General features: G+C 39.9%; 1 long non-coding RNA gene across 1 annotated transcript in view; it reads right to left on the reverse strand.

Moving 5' to 3' along the window:
* The window catches only part of LOC144459483 (uncharacterized), a 91,051-nt gene that overhangs the window by 40,492 nt on the left and 30,485 nt on the right, over window positions 1-20,074 (reverse strand). The window contains exon 2 of the long non-coding RNA XR_013488449.1: window positions 6,944-7,050. This is a non-coding gene — a long non-coding RNA (uncharacterized LOC144459483). The remainder of the gene's footprint in view (window positions 1-6,943; window positions 7,051-20,074) is intronic.

Raw genomic sequence — 20,074 nt, forward strand, 5'->3', positions numbered from 1 at the left:
CATCTTCTGATGGCTACTTCCAGCAGGATAACGCACCATGTCACAAAGCTCAGATCATCTCAAACTGGTTTCTTGAACATGACAATGAGTTCACTGTACTCCAATGGCCTCCACAGTCACCAGATCTCAGTCCAATAGAGCACCTTTGGGATGTGGTGAAACGGGAGATTCTCATCATGGATGTGCAGCCGACAGCAACTGTTTGATGTCATCCTGTCAATATGGACCAAAATCTCTGAGGAATGTTTCCAGCACCTTGTTGAATCTGTGCCACAAAGAATTAAGGCAGCTCTGAAGACAAAAGGGGTCCAACCTGGTACTAGCAAGGTGTACCTAATAAAGTGGCCTGTGACTGTATGTATAATTACTTTATATTTTGGCCAGAATGCTACAGTTATTTTAGTTGCTTCTCATCTCTCCAGAACACTCACAACAGTATTCTTTTTTATGGATTGGCAGAATAAAGAGCAACATTCATTTTCCCCTGTATACATTATCCAAAAGTAAAGCCACCAAATGTTTCCTAATCGGCAGTTACACTAATACCCTACCCTTATGGCTTGTCATTTGCACAATACAGCTAAATAAAAGCATACAAAATGTATTTGCATGGACAGCTAAGAGGATTTCTAAATTGTGCTTTCAGTAATGTATCTTCTTTGTCTCAGTCTGGAGGAGGACAAATAGCTGGATCAGAATGGTGACTCACTGGAGCGACCACGTGGAACAGTCTGTGTTATTGCCAGTGAGATGAAATATCCTACTAAAAAATTAATGTCTGTGTGCTGTGCTGTAAATATTTACCCTGCTTTTCCTCTTGTTTGATGTTCTCCATCTACTTTACAGCATCATGTCCTGAATTAATCAACTGTAGAGCTATAAAAGAAACTCTTACAAAATCGTCTTCAAATACTGTTCTGCAATATAGGCTTTAAAGGGACACTTCATCCCCAAATCATTTTTCTCCTATACCTGTAGTGCTATTTATCAGCCTAGATTGTTTTGGTGTGAGTTGACGAGTGTTGGAGATATCAGTTGTAGAAATGTCTGCCTTCTACTAGATGGTACTCCACTTGTGATGCTCAAAGTACCCAAAAAAAAAAAAAAAAAAAAAACATTTGAAAAACTCAACGGCAATGTCTCTTTCCAGAAATCATGACCCAGTTACTCAAGATAATCCACAGACCTTGTTGTGAGCAGTTTCATGTAGAAACTGTTTTCTTTCTACCAAACTACACCCACCAACCATATTACCACGCAGAGGGAAGCATGCATCTACTCATGGATGAGAGGCTTGTGCTCGTGACAGCCTGAGATGTAAACATCAATGATGTCCTCCTTGGCTGAGCTAGCAGTAGATGTGTACCTCCTACTGCACGATCAGTTCTTCAAATGTATTTTAGTAAGGACCAGAGAAAACTTTATTTCCGTTTGGCAGTATGGCTCTGCTCTGGGGCCTCTCTGCCCTTCCATGTGCCTACAAGGAAAGCTTCATGGCAGCAAGAGCACACCTCTCTGCTCTTACATGTTCAAAGGAGGAAAGCCTAAGGTGGACAGAGCACACTTCTCTGCCCTTCCGTGTGCAAACGAGGAAAACCTGAGGCAGAAATAACAAACCTTTCTGCCCTTCCATGCGCTGATGTGTAAATCCTGAGCCAGGGAGAGCAGCAGCAAAGACCCCCAGGGAACAGGACAGAGCAGCATCAATGACAAACAGAAATGACATTGATAAGTCAGACACAGCATGAAAAGGAGGAGCTGGGGAGGAAGCAAGTTGCAAAGCAGCTTGCAGGGGAAGCAGCAACAGTAGGCAGGCCAGAGCAGTTTAAATAGGGCGACCTGAATGAGTTTCGCCAATTGGTTGTGTAGAAAGGAATCATGTATTCTCTCAGCTGACTCCCTTCCATCAATCAGCCGCTCCATCAGTTGATTGGACTGTTTGAGAGCAGCTGATGTAGCTGGGATGTGAGCTGAGCTTAACATCGGGTCCTGCGTGCACTAACGCTATGCTCAATTTTTGTGGCGCTTCAAGAACCACAAGCCAAGGGCCATCTAGTTCCATTAAATTGGAGAGAAGGCAAACATCTCTATGGCCGATATCTCCAACACTAAGCAACTCACACTAAAACAATCTGGACTAATAAACAGCACTACAGGTAAAAATGGGTTTTTGATTTCGGTTTGAAGTGTCCCTTTAAGTCGTTTCAACCCTAGCTAGAACTATCACATTTGGGAGCTTGTGATACATAGTCTTTGTTGAGACTGCCACCATTATAATACTGGAGTCCTGTGTTTACTCTTGAGGCATTCTCAGAACCCATCGGCTGTATTCGGCGTCTGACTTCCAGCAGATGGCGATACAGACTCTGGGGGCAGATTCCAGATTTTTTGGCATTCTGGTTTGATTTGGGCGGAGGAGGCGAATTTCCGTTTCCGACTTCCGTTTATATATAAGTAAATATGCTGAACCATTGTGATGGATTCAGAGTTTGCAGTGACGCCAATTATATTCTGCCTCGTTAGTTCACCGCATGGACCGTTTAACCTGGCAACAACTGCAGCTGGCTCAAACGTGATTGGTCAATATCACGCGGACTACAAACAGCCTACAACCGGAAACCAGGGCTCTTCCGCTCTTCTTCTGGAGGCAAGATCTCTGGGGTTTGCCTACAGACTCTACATTCACTGAATGTAGAGTATGTATATAGAGGCTATTCTTGAGGTTGTACTTTTGCTATAGTAAGCCTGATTTACAAGATCCCTTTGAGGTATCTGAGACCTAGAAGACAGAAAGAGTGTCAACCTCTCCATCAGAAATCATTGTCTAATGAAGAGCTTGATGCTCAAACCTCACCTCATTGGTAATTTAAAAAAACATTCATGGGTGCATTGACTATCGTCTATGTTCCTTCTGTGTTCCTCTGTCCAGCACCTGGTATTCATCGTCTGGATGTGTGTGCTTTTTTTTTTTTTTAAGATATTTTTTTGGGCATTTTTAAGCCTTTAATTGATAGGACAGACAAGTGTGAAAGGGGGAGAGAGAGAGGGAGTGACATGCAGCAAAGGGCCACAGGCTGGATTCGAACCCGGGCTGCTGTGGCAACAGCCTTGTACATGGGACACCTGCTCTACCACCAAGCCACCAACGCCCCAGGATGTGTGTGCTTTTGGAAACCTTTTTGTATCAAAAACATTTCATAATACAGTCTCAATGACTGCTCAATACAGGCATCTTATTTTTAATTCATGTATGTATTTAAATTATATTTGGGACTAAATGTAATTGTTTGCCATTTGAACTGCATTTATTTGGTTTTAAATAAAAATTTACAACAAATACACTAAAAAACAAAGCAGTTAGGTTGACACATATACCTAAAATTTAATCACAGTAGCCACTAAGACGTGTATTTAAACTGCTTTGTAAGTCTGTCTGCTTCATAAGTCTGTATGCATATTCTACGGATTTTGATTTCAATTTGTCATGGTTCACCTTTAAAACTTGAGCAAAGTGACCTGGTTCCTTCCAAGAACACAAGAAAAAGACAATGAGCAACTTTATAAGAGATAACCAAAAAATAGCAAGAAATGAGTTAAAGTTACAGGAAAATATCTTGGAAAAAAAAAAAAAAAGAAGTAAAAAACAAAAACCAACAAGGAAATGGCCTGGAAAAGTGCTTAATATATTTACTGTATATATATATAGAGAGAGAGAGAAAGAGAGATTTTTTTTTCATGTAATGTTTTAAAATATAATTATAATAATTATAAATACATTTTTCTTGGCATTTTTTCCTTTTTTAATTATTATTTTCTACTCTTTTTTTTGCTAGGCATGTTTTGCAATTTTCTTGCAATTTGCGGGACATGTCATGCCAAGTTGCTCATTGCTTTTTTTTTCCACGTCTTTTTTTTTTATAAGAAATCAAACCAATTTGCTCAGGTTTCAAAGGTTGAAATTCTTGTGAAAGGCATTTGAATGCAGCACAAGAAAACTGATATCTATCCAGGTTTGAAAGGGTTAAATGGTTTGATTACATTAAAATGAGAAAAGGTTTGAATGCACAGACCAAAGGAGAAAAAAGATTTTAGGTGATGCAGCAATTTGCACTTCATTGTATTTACAATGTTTATTTGTGACCAGCAGATGGAGATAGACACTTCTTCTTTTAACCAGCACTATGGCTCTGTGGGTAGCGCTTCCTATGGCATCTAAAGCATGACACTATACATGTGTGCATGCAGGTGTGATTTTTTTTATATTACTTTCTGCAGCTGTTGATCACAGCTTTAAGAAAGAATGATAAAAGAGTATGGATCATAATATGTTGGGACTAATTTCCAGTGGTCACTTTCTAAACTGCTGATTCCACCTAATTCCATCTTATTTACTGGTGTGATTGCTGTGATTAACCCATCAGAGCTTCAGTATTGTTTCAGCTGTTAGACCCTCATCATAATTTTCACCCATCAACTTTAAATTATGTTCTCACAATGCCAGCAACAAACGTTTCAAAACCAAATGATGACATGAAATGTTGTGTTAAATGAGTCAGTTTTTAATTTCGTTGGTATTCCTCAAGTTAATTTTTCATCTGACCTCTTCTGCTTTTCTTGGAGCAAAAGCATGACTACAATCAGAATCAAGGCTGACATTTTTCTTCAATGTCCTCACAAGACATTTACCATTAAATAATTGTTTGCAGGTGTTAAGAGATTCCTCTGTTGTGAAGGTCATCTCAGCACTGCACACGTTCATCATCTCATCTGCTCTCAGCTGTGCACTTGAACGTCAGATGTTTACACAAACTTGTACAGAGATTGGTATTTATTTTACATAAGCAATGTGTGAAATCAAACAGCTGTGAAGGACTCCATGGAATACAAACTATGAGCTGTTTAATAAGAAAAATCACTGATGCTGGAAAATGTTTGCTTCAGCTTTAATGATTCATATCACAAGTTCTCTTTGGACTTCTTCTGCAAAACTGATATGTTGCGCATGGATAATTAAGCAATGCCATGAGTTTAACAGATACTGCATCAATCAAAACTACTTTAAATGACTGACAAACGACTTCTTAGGGCTGAACCCTAATAGTCAACCAAACATTGGTTGACCAGAGAGGTCATTAGTTGGCAAGATTTCAGTGGTTGCTTAGTCACAGAAAACAACAACCTGAAACTCTATTCAGAGCTGCACCTTGTCAAAATAAATCATGTGGGAATTTAATTTGAAAGGTCAGACACAGGAAGTGACCACACTCAGCAGTCAGACAGCAGTCAGGTTAATTTCCAGGGCTGGTACCTGCGGTTATTCCACAGGCTAGTTAATAACATGTCGGGCAGGAAATCCAAAGTGTGGGATCATTTTGAGAAGGTGAAGGACGAACCCAAGGTGATATGTAAACTCATTGGTCGACTACAAACATGACGTATCATCTGAAACATGGAAGCAGCTACATGCCCATTAGCCCACAGCGTCAATAACAGGCGGCTCGCTCAGTGTGTGACGTGCACTTGTAGATAAAATATAGGCCTATATTAATGAAGGTTCATTAGTACGGTTTTGTATTTCTCTGTAATGTAGCACAGTGTAATCATATAAATATATCAAAATATATCATTTAATAATTAAATTAATATCGTAAACATGTGGGTGACTGGTCGACTAATGGCCCTAAATGACGACTATTGGTTGACTAGGAAAATTCTTAGTCAAGGGCATCACTGACTTGGCAAAGGCTGATTTAAATCAGCATCTGGCGCTCGGTGAGTTGTAATTTTGGAGGGTAAGGATTACAGATCAGGAGAACATCTTATGTTGAGTCCTTAAATGTAGCATCACTTAAATGCACCTTTGAACAAACAGTGAAAATCTTTCCCAGACCGATCATTTTCATCCTTTGTTTAGTCTCAGCAGGCGTGTAATTCCTTGTAATCCATAATTTTATCCTGTAATGAGACCAAATTGTCTCCACAAGCGAGCAGTAAAGACAACTTGTCTATACTGTGTAACTCACGTGCACGCAAAGCGGTAAAAATAAGAGAAAAAGAAACCCATATATGTTGGCTCATGTTGTGCTTCCCTGAGGCTATTGTATACATGTGATACAATAATGGGCATATGATTTAAAAAACAATCTATATGTGGACACGTCAGGGAGTTGCCATGCAGAGATTGCAGTGTGGGCTGAGTAAAACAAACCAGGTTCAAGTAAAGACCATCACTGAGGGGTCTGAAGCCAACCACACACACCTCAAACACTTAAATATTTAGTTTAGTCGAGCCGAGCCAGTCAATTAATCTTTTCTCATGAGAGAGCGGTCAAACAAACCAAGATGAGTGCATAATGAAGCCGGGCCCTTAATGAGTGTGAGCGTATGTGGTGTTGTGATTGAGCTTACTGCAAAGGACATCCAAACAGTGAATGACAACATGAGGGAGAGATGTTTTACAGAAGAGGACACAGCTCTGAATATGTCCTGTTTATAACCTCCGCTGACATATAAGTTGATTTTGAAAGCTGTTTGAAATGATCCATCAAGTCCAGGCCCAAGGTCTGGCACTCATAAATTATAATTAATGAGTCTGGCAGGTGTTTTTTTTTTTTTTCTCAGGCATTCCCAGTCGTTTTCAGCTGAGCAAAGCACATTTAAGTGAAGGGATAACAGCCGCACATTAAGGGCTTTCAGTGGAAGAATAATAGAAGTTCGGAAATGGCCCCCTCGTCTAGGTTAGAGAGCTTGGATGAAGCTTTTTTTTTCTAGCTCTGGATATTTTTGAGTGGGCGTCAAGCTCTAGGAACCCTCAAACCGACGGAAAAACATGGCGGGAATATTTTCAACACTGATGGAAGTTTGTCCAGGTGGCACAATTAATTGCTGACTTCCTGTTTTTACCTTCGTATTTCAAATGTTGGGTAGTGTAAAAGGGACCAACCTTCTGGTCTTTCATCATGGGTGTTAACTGCCGACGCTCTTCGTGGTGCAACTCAGCATTGATGAATGGGAGTCGGTGTCAGCAGCAAAAGGTGCAGGTCAGGGTCACTGCAGAAACAAAAATAAATTAAAATAAATGAATTAAACATTGAATCAATTATGTATTAAATACAACAAATTCAACGCTAGCTATTAGAAAACAGAGGGCTGAAATGAGACATAATGAGCATGGCAAAGGTATCGCAAAAATTAATTTGTGCTCCAAAAAAGCATAGACCAGCTGTCAACTTAGTTACATTATCTGTTATGGCAGGAAAAAAACAATATCACCAGTGTAAGATCAACATTAGGTCCCCGAAGGACGCATGTGATACCAGCTCTAAGGTCGTGCCTTGCGCATATTAGTATTAGCATTACATCCGAGTCACAGTAGTAAGTATCCATTTGTCTAAAAGATAAATACTCGTTAATATTTGACTCAGAAGGTTGTTTCAAAGACATAAAGTTTGACCTGTTTCCCAAGTTGTGACTATGTTTCCGAACCCAAACAAAGATGGTAGCCAGTGGCAACCTGGAGTCTAATCTAATCAGCTCATCCTTGAGTCCAAGTGGACATTTGTGCCAAATCTGAGGAAATGCACTCAAGGCCTTCTTAAAATATAGCTTTCACAAGAATGATACAGATGCAAGGTCACAGTGACCTTTACATTTGACCACCCAAATCTAATTAGCTCATCCTTGGGTCAAAGTGGATGTTTGTGCCAAATAAAAAAAATATCCTTAAGGTGTTCTTAAGATATAGCGTTCACAAGAATGAGATAGACAAGATCACAGTGACCCTGACCTTTGACCACCAAAATCTAATTAGATCATCCCTGCATAAAAGTGGACGTTTGTGCCAAGTTAGAAAAAAAAAAGGTCCAAGGTGTTCTTGAGATATAACATTCACGAGAATGAGATGGACAAGGTCAAAGTGACCTTGACCTTCAACCACTGAAATCTAATCAGATCGTTTTTGAATCATTGAGTCCAAGTGGACATTTGTGCCTAAATCTGAGGAAATGCCCTCGAGGTCTTTCTAAAAGATGGCTCTCACAATAATGAGATGGATGCAAGGTCACAGTGACCTTGACATTTGACCACCAAAATCTAGTCAGTTTATCCTTGAGTCCAAGTGAAAGTTATGACCAAATGAAAAAAAAATCCTCAACCCCTCACAAGAATGAGACAGACAGACAACCAGAAAACAATGCCTCTAGCCACGGTTGCCGCCATCATGGAGGCAATAACGAGAGAATATACAGTAAAAGCACCAACAAGTTGGGAAGTAGATAAAAAAACGTCTATATTTGTTTGGTCTCAGATGTGACAAAAGACTGGATGTCACAATGTCACTTAAACTGCTGCTGCTGTGAAACTGTGCCAGTACGGGTTGCCCCTGCAACAACATAACGCCCAACTGAAACCAACTGCTGCTGACAAAACAATGAGGTTTCAGCAACATCATACAAACAATCACAACCAGCAAAACATATAAACAGTCAGGGGTAATCCAAATGTGCCCTCTGCAGTCCTGTATATGTCACTGTCATGATGGACCAACAAGACATTTCTCCAAATATTTTATTCATTAGTCGATTTGTTTGATATGCAGCTCTCTTGAGTATAATCTAACAACACAGACTTCCATTCAAACACGGTAAAATGTCTCAAGAGGAATTATGCCTCGCTATCAAGTCAACTAAGATGCATGCGCCTGTGGAAAATATCGAATAAAATGTCTCGTGTCTGCTTTTTAATGTAATTGAGGAAGAGGGGATGGATATGCTATATGAAAACCGTTGACAGTGTCTTCGCTTGGACTGAATCCAAAGAACAGCCGAGCTCACAGGAAGTATGTGATATTGTGTACAGTGTGGCCTTGGATACGGCTCTGCTCTGGAATTCATGGAGTAGTGCTGGATGTGATTATAATAATGGCACTTGGTAATGTGGTGAACGCTGGTATGTTGGATATAAAGGACCTTGTTTCAGTAAACATTACTGTGTAAAGCCTTTTGTATTCATCACGTTCACGCAGCGCTGGTATTTCTGAAAGGAAATATTGTTCCTAGTTGTTATAATAAGTGTTTTAGTTGGAGTGATTTGGAGGGTTAAATTCCAGGGTCTACAAAATTAACTTGCCCTTAAATGCAAAAAACCTTCGTAGTAATAGAGATATCACGTGATTAGACTGTGGGTGTTTTCAGGGAATGTGAGGTTGCGGAGCTCTGACATGACATAGCTTCGCAACACCACACTGACCTTACACATCCTGCCTGTTACTATTGAAAAACACACGCACAATTCCTTTCTGTTTCCTCCTCGTGTTTCCTGGTGTCAGTCGAGGGGACCAGGGCGACACCCTTCTCTTCCCCCCTCTGGGATTTAACCTCATACAGGGTGGAGAGGGTCAGCTTCCTTCCCCATGAGGTGGCTCGGCGGGAGGAAGGGAGAGAGGAAGGGCACACGGCTGGCTCCATCTTCGCCCTGGGAGGAGGTGGCGGAGAGGAGACCCAAGATATTTACAGAAAACACAGGCGTAGCCCGCACATTCTCTCCCTCTGAATGAAAGAGCTTGGGTGGGGTCGAGAGGGATTTCACGACGAGACACAGAAGAGGAAATGGACTGGACGGATACTTCACTACTCCATCATCTGCACCCTCCCTTTTCCCTCTAGTGTTTATTTTTTACCAGATGTGCATGTGTATGTGGGAGGGGGGGTCGTTCCTCTGGTTTTAGCCAAAGATCCAGGATTTGAAGGGCCACAGTCCTTAAACCAAGCGGCAACCTCCGGTGCTGAAAGCCAATGTGGAAATGCCAAAAACTGCAGTTCCTGTAATGGCCACTTGAGGCTGGCTCCAAAAGCGAGTTAATCCCCATAGACCCTTTTAGGGCTGACGTCACAATGACTTCAGTTTGTTAGCTGGAGGCAAAACCTGCCTCTCCACCACAGGGCTGTAGGCTACATAGGAGTCTTAAAATGTGGTGTTGTTGTGTTATTGGGAGCCAGAATAGAAGGAGTCATGGCTCAAAACTTAAATTTGAACACATACCAGCCGCCACTACCCGTCAACAAAAACAAAGACAACTATGGTTAAATGTGATAAGACGAAGGACTGGACAGAGGCGATCATAAAAAATGCTCACATGTGCAGCGCGCACTTCACATCAGGTTAGGGAAAAGTATTTCCTGTTGTAGGGATGAATAACTTTATGTGAATGAATAACGTAATGTGAATGAATAACATTGGGTTAGCTCCACCTTTTCATCCAAATATGGTCACTTCTGGCTCCAAAAAATGCAAGATGGTGACGGCCTAAATGCCAAACTTGAGGCTTCAAAATGTCAGTCCACAAACCCATGGGTGACATCACGGTGGCTATGTCCACTACTTGAACAATCCATGCTTGAAACCCTGTGGACTCGTTCCAACTCAGAGGAACCTCCATGATTGCATCACTCCCCTCATCCCTCATCCTGCATCCACTGTCCCTGATTTTATAGTTAATTAATGCCGGCTCATGGCTGCTGAGATATGGCGTAGCTTTAAAACCCAGAGTGGTTTAGCTACAACATTATCAAATAAAAAAAGCACAATTGCTAAAACCCAAGTCATTTCCTGCAGAACCACAAATGAGATGTAGAGGTAAAATCGTCTCTCGTCTGTTTTACAAGGACTGAAAGTGATACGCGAGACAGACTGTCGCCAGAGTAAAGATTCAGGTGAAAGGTCAAGTACTCGATTCACTAAATCAAATTGCTAAGATAATAGCCTAAAAGGCCACTGTCTACAATCCGCCATCGTTACACTGTAGACATGAGACAGTAAGAAAGAGACATATTGAAATTCCTCAGTCTTACTGGTTAATCTCACACATCTGTGACCTGTCTCTGCATCCTGGAGCTCTGCCTGAGAATTTAGTCCTCATTACATCTCCTCTGGATTTCCTGCAGGATGCAGTGCTGAATCACTGGGTTTTTCTCCAAGAGCTATTCCATCTAAAGGGCTGGACCGTCATTTGATTATGTGAATTTTTCCTCCTCCTCCTCCTCCTCCTCCTCCTTCTCAGCACAGTGCAGGCCTATGAGCTAAAACAAACACTGCAATACAAAGTCAAGGAGCGTTATGTGTAAGGCAGTGAATTCTTCCTAACGGCGCCTTCTTTTATATTTTTTTTTTTTGTAAGTGTGCAATAAAAACTTGAAAAAGGAGCCCCTTGTGACCATTTATAGCCTCGATTCCTAATCCCTAACATTTACTTAGCAAACCAAGTAGACCCCATGTTGAGTGACAGCGGTCATAGCCACTAGCAGATTAATGGCCCATTAAGCCGGCCGTTCACAAACCTCCAGCTGGCCTCCTCGGTCATGCATCACCAGAAGACTGCTGGCTCTTTGGATGGTTTTGCCTGGCGGTAGAGAAAAAAGGGGCCGTCTTTAAGTGCAAAGTAACAGTTAAAAACTTGACACTGGAAAGTTGGTGCAGAACAGGAAGTCTAACAAGCATTAGTGAAGGCCTTTGCTGAGGAACTTTAACTGCAGGAAAGGACTGACAGCAAAGTCCAGGAGAGCTGGCTAATATGGCCTATAAGTTATATCACATTATATTTAGGCTATATGACCATACATGATAAATATCTCTGTATTTTGAAAACTCTTCTAAACTGCACTACAGACTACTAAAATGCTAAACAACTAAATATGGTACTGTTAAAATAAAGTTAATAAAGTACGATTGCAACAAAGTTAAATAAAATATTGTTACAATGAAGTTAGATAAAGTACTGTTACAATAAATAAAATTAAAGTACTATTATACTGAAGTTAAATAAAGTATTGTCATGATAAATAAACTCAAATAAAGTAGTGTTACAATACATAAAGTTAAAAAAAACTATTACAATAAAATTTAATAAAGTTATAGTCAAGTTAAAGTACTGTTAAAATACAGTTAAATAAAGTAGTGTTACCATAAAGTTAAATAAAGTACTGTTACAATAAAGTTGAATAAGTTATGTTAAAATACAGTTAAATAAAGTAGTGTTACCATAAAGTTAAATAAAGTACTGTTACAATAAAGTTGAATAAGTTATGTTATAATAAAGTTAAATGAAGTACTGTTACAATAAAGTTGAATAAAGTTATGTTATAATAAAATTAAATGAAGTACTGTTAAAATAAAGTTAAACAAAGTATTATTACAATAAATTTAAATAAAGTACTGTTACAATAAAGTTGAATAAAGTTATGTTATAATAAAGTTAAAAGAAGTACTGTTAAAATAAAGTTAAATAAAGTATTATTACAATAAAGTTAAATAAAGTACTGTTACAATAAAGTTGAATAAAGTTATGTTATAATAAAGTTAAATGAAGTACTGTTACAATAAAGTTGAATAAAGTTATGTTCTAATAAAGTTGAATAAAGTTATGTTCTAATAAAGTTAAATGAAGTACTGTTAAAATAAAGTTAAATAAAGTATTATTACAATAAAGTTAAATAAAGTATGGCTCTAATAGAGTTAAATGAAGTACTGTTACAATAAAGTTAAATGAAGTACTGTTACAATAAAGTTAAATAAAGTACTGTTACAATAAAGTTGAATAACGTTATGTTATAATAAAATTAAATGAGGTACTGTTAAAATAAAGTTAAATAAAGTATTATTACAATAAAGTTAAATAAAGTATGGTTCTAATAAAGTTAAATGAAGTACTGTTAAAATAAAGTTAAATACAGTATTATTACAATAAAGTTAAATAAAGTATGGTTCTAAAAAAGTTAAATGAAGTACTGTTACAATAAAGTTGAATAAAGTTATGTTATAATAAAATTAAATGAAGTACTGTTAAAATAAAGTTAAACAAAGTATTATTACAATAAATTTAAATAAAGTACTGTTACAATAAAGTTGAATAAAGTTATGTTATAATAAAGTTAAAAGAAGTACTGTTAAAATAAAGTTAAATAAAGTATTATTACAATAAAGTACTGTTACAATAAAGTTGAATAAAGTTATGTTATAATAAAGTTGAATAAAGCTATGTTATAATGAAGTTGAATAAAGTTATGTTCTAATAAAGTTAAATGAAGTACTGTTAAAATAAAGTTAAACAAAGTATTATTACAATAAATTTAAATAAAGCACTGTTACAATAAAGTTGAATAAAGTTATGTTATAATAAAATTAAATGAAGTACTGTTAAAATAAAGTTAAACAAAGTATTATTACAATAAATTTAAATAAAGTACTGTTACAATAAAGTTGAATAAAGTTATGTTATAATAAAGTTAAATGAAGTGCTGTTAAAATAAAGTTAAATAAAGTATTATTACAATAAAGTTAAATAAAGTACGATTCTTATAAAGTTAAATGAAGCATTGTTATTATGAAACAAATCAAAGAGGAACCACTGGTGCTTTTATTGTGAAGCATTTGGCTCAGGCCAGCGGTACTGATGTTTTTGGTGTGAACTTTAAGTTTTTAGTCAACAACTGGATGTTAACAGTTGGTGGGAAGTTAAACCGTTACAGCGTCACTGTTCAATGTGAGCGTGAAAAAACCTCCAGCAGAGCTCTCCAGCACACTCAACTGTTCTGCCTTAAAGGGGCCACACTTCTACTTACGGCATCACTTATGCACGACAGTATCTGAATGATTAACCAGAATTATAGGGTGGCAAGAATAAGGAGCGATGCAGAAGCTTGTTACACCACAGAGGAATTCAGACGATCAGCCTCAATCTATCTCATTTCCAGGAACTTTTCTGTCAGGCATGCAAGTGGCAAAGACATTTGCACGAGGAGGACCACACACAGTGGAATCCCACACCTCTACTTTATTTTAAGAGTTTATTTATATGGGCACTGCATGTATCCTCCAATTCAAAACCCCAAACACATCTGAAAACAATTTCTCTGATGAGCTAAAAGAAATACTATGAAGGGTTTTTGCTCCTGCAAACACTATAAGAATCATCTCAGGAAAAAGATGCAAACTGCACAGCTCCTTGTTTGCATGACTGTAGAGCTGACATGTTCAGCTACAGTCAGACTAACGGCAGAAATTCACCTTCAGTCTTGTTGTTTCCCTCCTTACTTCTAAAAATGTCTGCCCTCATCACAGAACTGTCAGATGGAAAGAGTGTTGCAGTAAACGTCCTGACACTGCGCACTTTTCACTCTGCATACCACTACTCCAACACACACTTATTGAACACTGGCTGCAAACTACTTTCTGTCAAGTTTCCACTCATATGCCGAACAGGTATACATTACTCAACAAATATCTGACAGAGGTGTTGCTCAGATAAACTGGACTCAGAAGCCTTAAATCTACACCTCTGCACATTCCTAGCGGTGCTGCAGAAGGTCAAAGGGTCGCTGATGTCCTGGCGTGGAAACAGCAGCTATTTTGGAGGAGTGCAGTGAAACTTGTTTAGGTTGAACTTATGACCCGACAGTATTTATTGTATGCTCTCAGCCAAATGGATTCAGACAATGCATACTGATCTTCTTACACTGTATTTTCATATTGATAAAATCTATTTAATGCCTTTCTGTGCATTAAAATGGGGCTTGATTAACACCCATTTTCAGATAATCACTCAGCGGCAGTCTGAAGAGAGTGTAAGACAGTAAGCAATTAACAGATAATATGACACCCTAGGAGCAGCATCCATGGGTTTATTAAAGCTAATTGTGTTTGATTAATTGGAAATATACAAGTAATGACTTTCCCTGTAAAGAGAAATCACTATCATAGTAATAACTTGTGTCTCTGCCTTAACAAAGACGCCTCCATAGAATCTCAACATTGTAATTTCCCACAAATGTACTTTGTAAGGCTATTTTTTTGTTTGAAAGCATGGATTCAACACATTTTCACTCCAACCTTGTCACATATGAATGTCTGGTCATAGACCTTTCACGTCCAGATACGACATGAAAGGTACCCTGGCTGCCTTGGTTGTTGACATTCTGGGGCACTGTGCAGAGCTGTTTCAAGACACTCTGGGGGCCCCAGGCAAGAGGCACCTTGGAGCCCCCCCCCCCACCCCGCCTCTAGGGTGACCAGGTCCCAATAAACCAAATGTGGGACAAGGAGTAGGTTTGTTAGGGACAATGTGGGACACCTGCCCCCAGCACAAAGTTTAGTCATCAGAGACTTGTCACGGTACCAAAATTGGGACCCACGGTATGATACCAGTGAAAGTATCACGGTTCTGAGTAGAATCACGATACCACAGCAAAAATGAGGCAGATGTGCCTTTTGTCATTTATAAAAAGATCAATCACTTTTCTATAATACATCAATGATATTTCAATGGAATAAATTACTTACTGACTTATTCATACTTCAAAAACAGCTTCAATAAGTGATTAATATAGGGGGGATCAAAATAAAATAAACAAATAAAATAAAAATCAACCAGCCATCCTCCTCCCCTGACAAGTAAAGAACAGTCCCTAAAGTGCGGTTAGGTTTGTGGCCCATTACCTGCCACAAAGAGAGAAATGTGAACGGCTCGTTTCTCCTCTGACACATCACATACCTGTGTGCCGCCACGGCTCGGTTGTTCAGGTATTTCTGGGCAGTCATGAAAGCAGCATATTGAGTGCCAGGTGGCCAGCGTGCGCCGTTACTGACCAGCGCGCGCCGTTATTGGACGGCGCATGGACACTCACCCTCTTGCAATTGGACTTTGAACTCATCCCACAGTAGTGGTACCGTGAGGTACCGTAGTACTACGGTACTCCAACCAATAATGCGGGACATGGTCTCAATTTGCGTGACGCATGAAAAGAGACAGAAATGCTGTTCAGTCCCGCACAATGCGGGATGTCTGGTCACCCTACTTAGCCACTCGCAAGCAGCAGCTAGTAGGGGGCCCCATTAGGGGGAATTCCAACGTGTTGTTGTTGTTGCAGTGTCTATAGGAGTTCCATCATATTGGCATTGATATGGACCAATGTCAGCCGTCTCTGGGGGCCCCTTCCAGCTCGGGGCCCTAGGCAATTGCCTAGTTTGCCTGTCCAGTTGTGACGGCACTGGCACCGTGTCAAGTTCTGCCTGTTACATGTACTGTCTTCTTTCACTATACACTTCCGTTTTCACTGGAAATTTAGCGGCTTTTTCAAAATAGACACACTACGTCAGTACAACAACGTGAATTGCCGTTTTTTTTTTTTTTTTGTCCCTCAACAACTAACACGTGTGGTTGGGTCTAAGCAACAAAAGCACGTGGTTGGGTTTAACAGGTGTAACAGGGTATGGCTTTATAATCTTACGGGATGGGAACACCACTCTCTCGGGTGAAAGTTGGCGTTTGTTGGACCCATCCACCACCACTCCCATCCGCCCTATTCAGACTTTCCGCCTTAACTTTCGTTCTTGTCCCACTGTGTTTCCCCCTGATGCTGTCGAGCACCATTAAACTATAACGGCAACCAGCTGGGTATCATGCCGACGTCAAAGGGCAGCTTTTTTCATCAGTGTCTGACACCGCAAGTCACTGCCCAAGCACCAGATTTCTTTGACTTTGGAGTGAGATATGGTTGATGGATTGATTAAATATTGGAAATGTAAAGACCTGTTCAAATTCAAAATTTACAGCACAACAGACTATTTGAAGTCGTTCACCTACATGTCCCGCAGAGGGTGCTCTAAAAATTCACTATGAGTTCGACCTACTGAATGTCCTGTTGACCTATTGATCACTTAAGTTCCCATAAAACAGCTACGGACGTGCTATCTGATTCTGTATATTGACGTGTTTCCTATAAAAACAGGAAGCTACGGAAGGACTTGTCGCAGATATTGATTAACGTTTACAGTAGCCAATAGCACTGAATGTGCATTAAGGCCCCTCCGCCTTCATTTCACAGTACCATCATGGGGTCACAGTAGCTACTAGCTCTGCATGGAGAACAGCCATGAGGACAGTCTGTTCTCTGCTGTTAAGAACTTCTCACCATTAATATTATTTTAATCTGTAAATCTTTAATTTTTCCTAATCTTACATTTTTATGCATTTTATCATTATTTTATCTCATACTTGTTTTATGTTATCATATTGCCTTTTAGTCTTTTAGTTTTTAGCTCCAGTGTTTCCTCATGGGGGGCCTCCACGCTGAGGGGTGTGTCCGGTCTGCCCGCGGGGACGTCGCCCTGGAGATCCCTCAGGCCCAGGGGACTGGGGGGCTCTGCACCATGTGTGGAGTCCACCCCGGTCTGTCTGGGTCGGGGTGGTCTCTGTGGCGGCGCTCCCTGTGGCCGTAGGCTGTAGCGCCTCTCAGTGTGGATGGCTCCTCATAGGTGGTTGTTTCCTCACCTGGTTCCTCAGTGCCCAGCCATGTTACTGACTATATTGACTGTGTGTGTGTGTGTGTGTGTGTGTGTGTGTGTGTGTTTATATGTGGGGGTGGGAGGGGCGGGTTTTCAATATGTATGTATTATTTTTGTTTGGTTTTATTCTGTGAAGCACTTTGTGCTGCATTTTTAATGTATGAAAAGTGCTATACAAATAAAGTTTGATTGATTGATTGATTACCATCGCCAATGCAGTGCTGCTGGTGAAGGAGAATGGAAGCTCATCCGAATGGTAGAGCTCATGCATCCCAATGGTAAGCTTGTGTCTATACTGTTAGCATTTCATTGGACACAAATTAAGCATACACTAACTAGTGCCCAATGAGTCATCAACATTTTTTAGCGTTTTCCAGGAGATGTCCAACTGTGAATTACCATTAAGAATATCTACAAATCAACGTTTTTTTTTTTGGTCATTGCTGGGACAGATATTGGCCTGTAGGTGACGAGCAGTGCAAGACATACCAGATTAAAAAAACATTATTTGATTTCATTAGAACTTTAAAGAAATAGTTCGGATCATTTGAAAAAGGACTATATGAGGTATTTATCTATAGTCAATGGATTACCTACAGTAGATGTCAGTTGGTGCTTTCCCAGTTTGTGGAGGCAGAGGTAGAACCAACACGTGTCCGCTATATTGCGAGTATTTTCACCACTTACCATTACATCGGAAGGCCCATTCCAATGGGGAAAGCCATTAATGGCTTCAGTTTCCCGATCCATACTTTCGTCAGAGCCACCAGACTCCATTGAGAAAGACAGTAATTTTAGCTCGCAGAACACAGGAGCTGCTGGTCTACTGCTGCCTTGGTCAGTTGGTTTGCTAGTGTTATTGTGCGACTTGAGTGAATTTGTACTAACCCTTTAACACACCAAAGTCACACAATAACACAAAACAAAATAATTGTTTGAGGCAGTGGTAGACCAACAGCTCCTGTGTTCAGTGATGTAACATCACTGTTTTTCTCAATAGAGTTGATTAAACTATAGTGTACACTTAGGGTTCTTTCAGACCTAGAGTTGTCTTGCTTTGGTCTGAATCAGGGACTAACTTTGATACAAAGTTGTATAATTGCCTAGAGTTGGTTCGTGTTCTCACGGCAGCATTTACAAGCGGATCAGATAAAATGCCCTGTGTGAGAAAGCTCCTCTTGATTGGTCAGAATTTCCATGTGGGAAAAATCCAGGAAGTAAAGCAAACCTTGAAGAAGAGTACACTTGCAAGATAAATGTGACACTTTCTAATGTCACAATGGAGGGACAACTACGCAGGTTGATTTTAGCGCTGGTCATCGTGGACTATATTGCTGTCATTGTTCATTTTAGTCAAACCATACAGTTTGAAAACGAGGCGCGGCTCCAACTAGAAAACAATGTTTTGATGCATTGGATGTGCTGAATGTGCATATTAAGGCAGTACAGGAGGAGGTGCACATTAATAATCCTCCAGGACTGTAACATGCTCATGTTTAACCCAAACAATGTGCCATGTGACTGCAGTTAGTTCAGATCCAGGTCGGAACACGTTCTCACCACAAACGAACTGCAACAGAGTTCAATTGTAACCAGACTGAGACCACCTCTTCAAGAAGGTCTTGGTCCGGTTGTTTTGGTGCACACCTGAGTGTAATTGCTGTGTTCACACCTGCCCAAACGAACCGCGCTTAGGGGGCAAACCGAAACAAACGGATGATCAGATAATCATTGAAGCATCTATGAAGTGCTGTGTAGAGGTATTTTGTGTTCAAATTTGTTTGTACGAGAGTTACTGGTTGCGGTGATTATTCCTACTGTCCAAACCGGAGGAATAATCATGTCCATAACTACACTGCAAAGTTTATCCAACACTGATAAGGGAAACACACAGAGGAAAGTTCTTACCACAAAGACTTTAAGTTTGGAAGACTCACACTTCATTTGGAGAACTCAGACTGCTGAAGCATCATATTAGCTTCAGCTGAACCCTGTGAAGGTTTCATGTCAGAGCAGTAAGGACAGGAGGAATGACTACAATGACCAACAACTCTTTTAACGTACATATGGCATTCGAGTGTTGTATTAAGATAGATGTGGGAAAAAAAAAACGTAACCTTTCCTTTAAATTGATTGAGTTGTCCCAGCCGAGGCGTAGATGTGACCTCTGACTGCATAAACACATCCAGTGTTTGCATGTGAAGCATATTCGCATAAAGCCAGGATACTTTTCACCGGCTCTAAATACACAGCCAGGGAGCGTAAATTACAACGACTCTTACCATAGCGGCGACCTGTCTGATATCTTGTTGACTGGCTGCCCTGACACATGCACATACAAGCACATGATGAATGCAAATACATGTAAGCCTCCTCTTCATCTTATTTGAGCGTCGAACCATGTGGCTGTAAAAACCACACAGTGAATATCGGACACGTTTAGAGGGGTGTATTTATAAATGGCGAGCCCACCCAGCCTGGCATGCTTCACATGCCTTGGGTGTTACCAGAACTGGCACCAATAAAGGCCAGCAGCATTCCTAAACCTAGCAACATTGGACGCAGAAGAGCCAACATTTTTTTCCAGCAACTACAATATGTTAAGTCTCACGTTTTGTTCACAGAAACCGTCATTCTACTCAAATCAACAGATGTGATTTTGAGTTTCAACAGGAAATGGTCACTTGCTGACATTTAAAGCATTTGGGTGTGTCAACCATGTTGACTGACATTGGTATAT

The sequence above is a fragment of the Epinephelus lanceolatus genome, chromosome 21 (genome assembly GCF_041903045.1).
Source record: "Epinephelus lanceolatus isolate andai-2023 chromosome 21, ASM4190304v1, whole genome shotgun sequence".
Classification (NCBI taxonomy): domain Eukaryota; kingdom Metazoa; phylum Chordata; class Actinopteri; order Perciformes; family Serranidae; genus Epinephelus; species Epinephelus lanceolatus.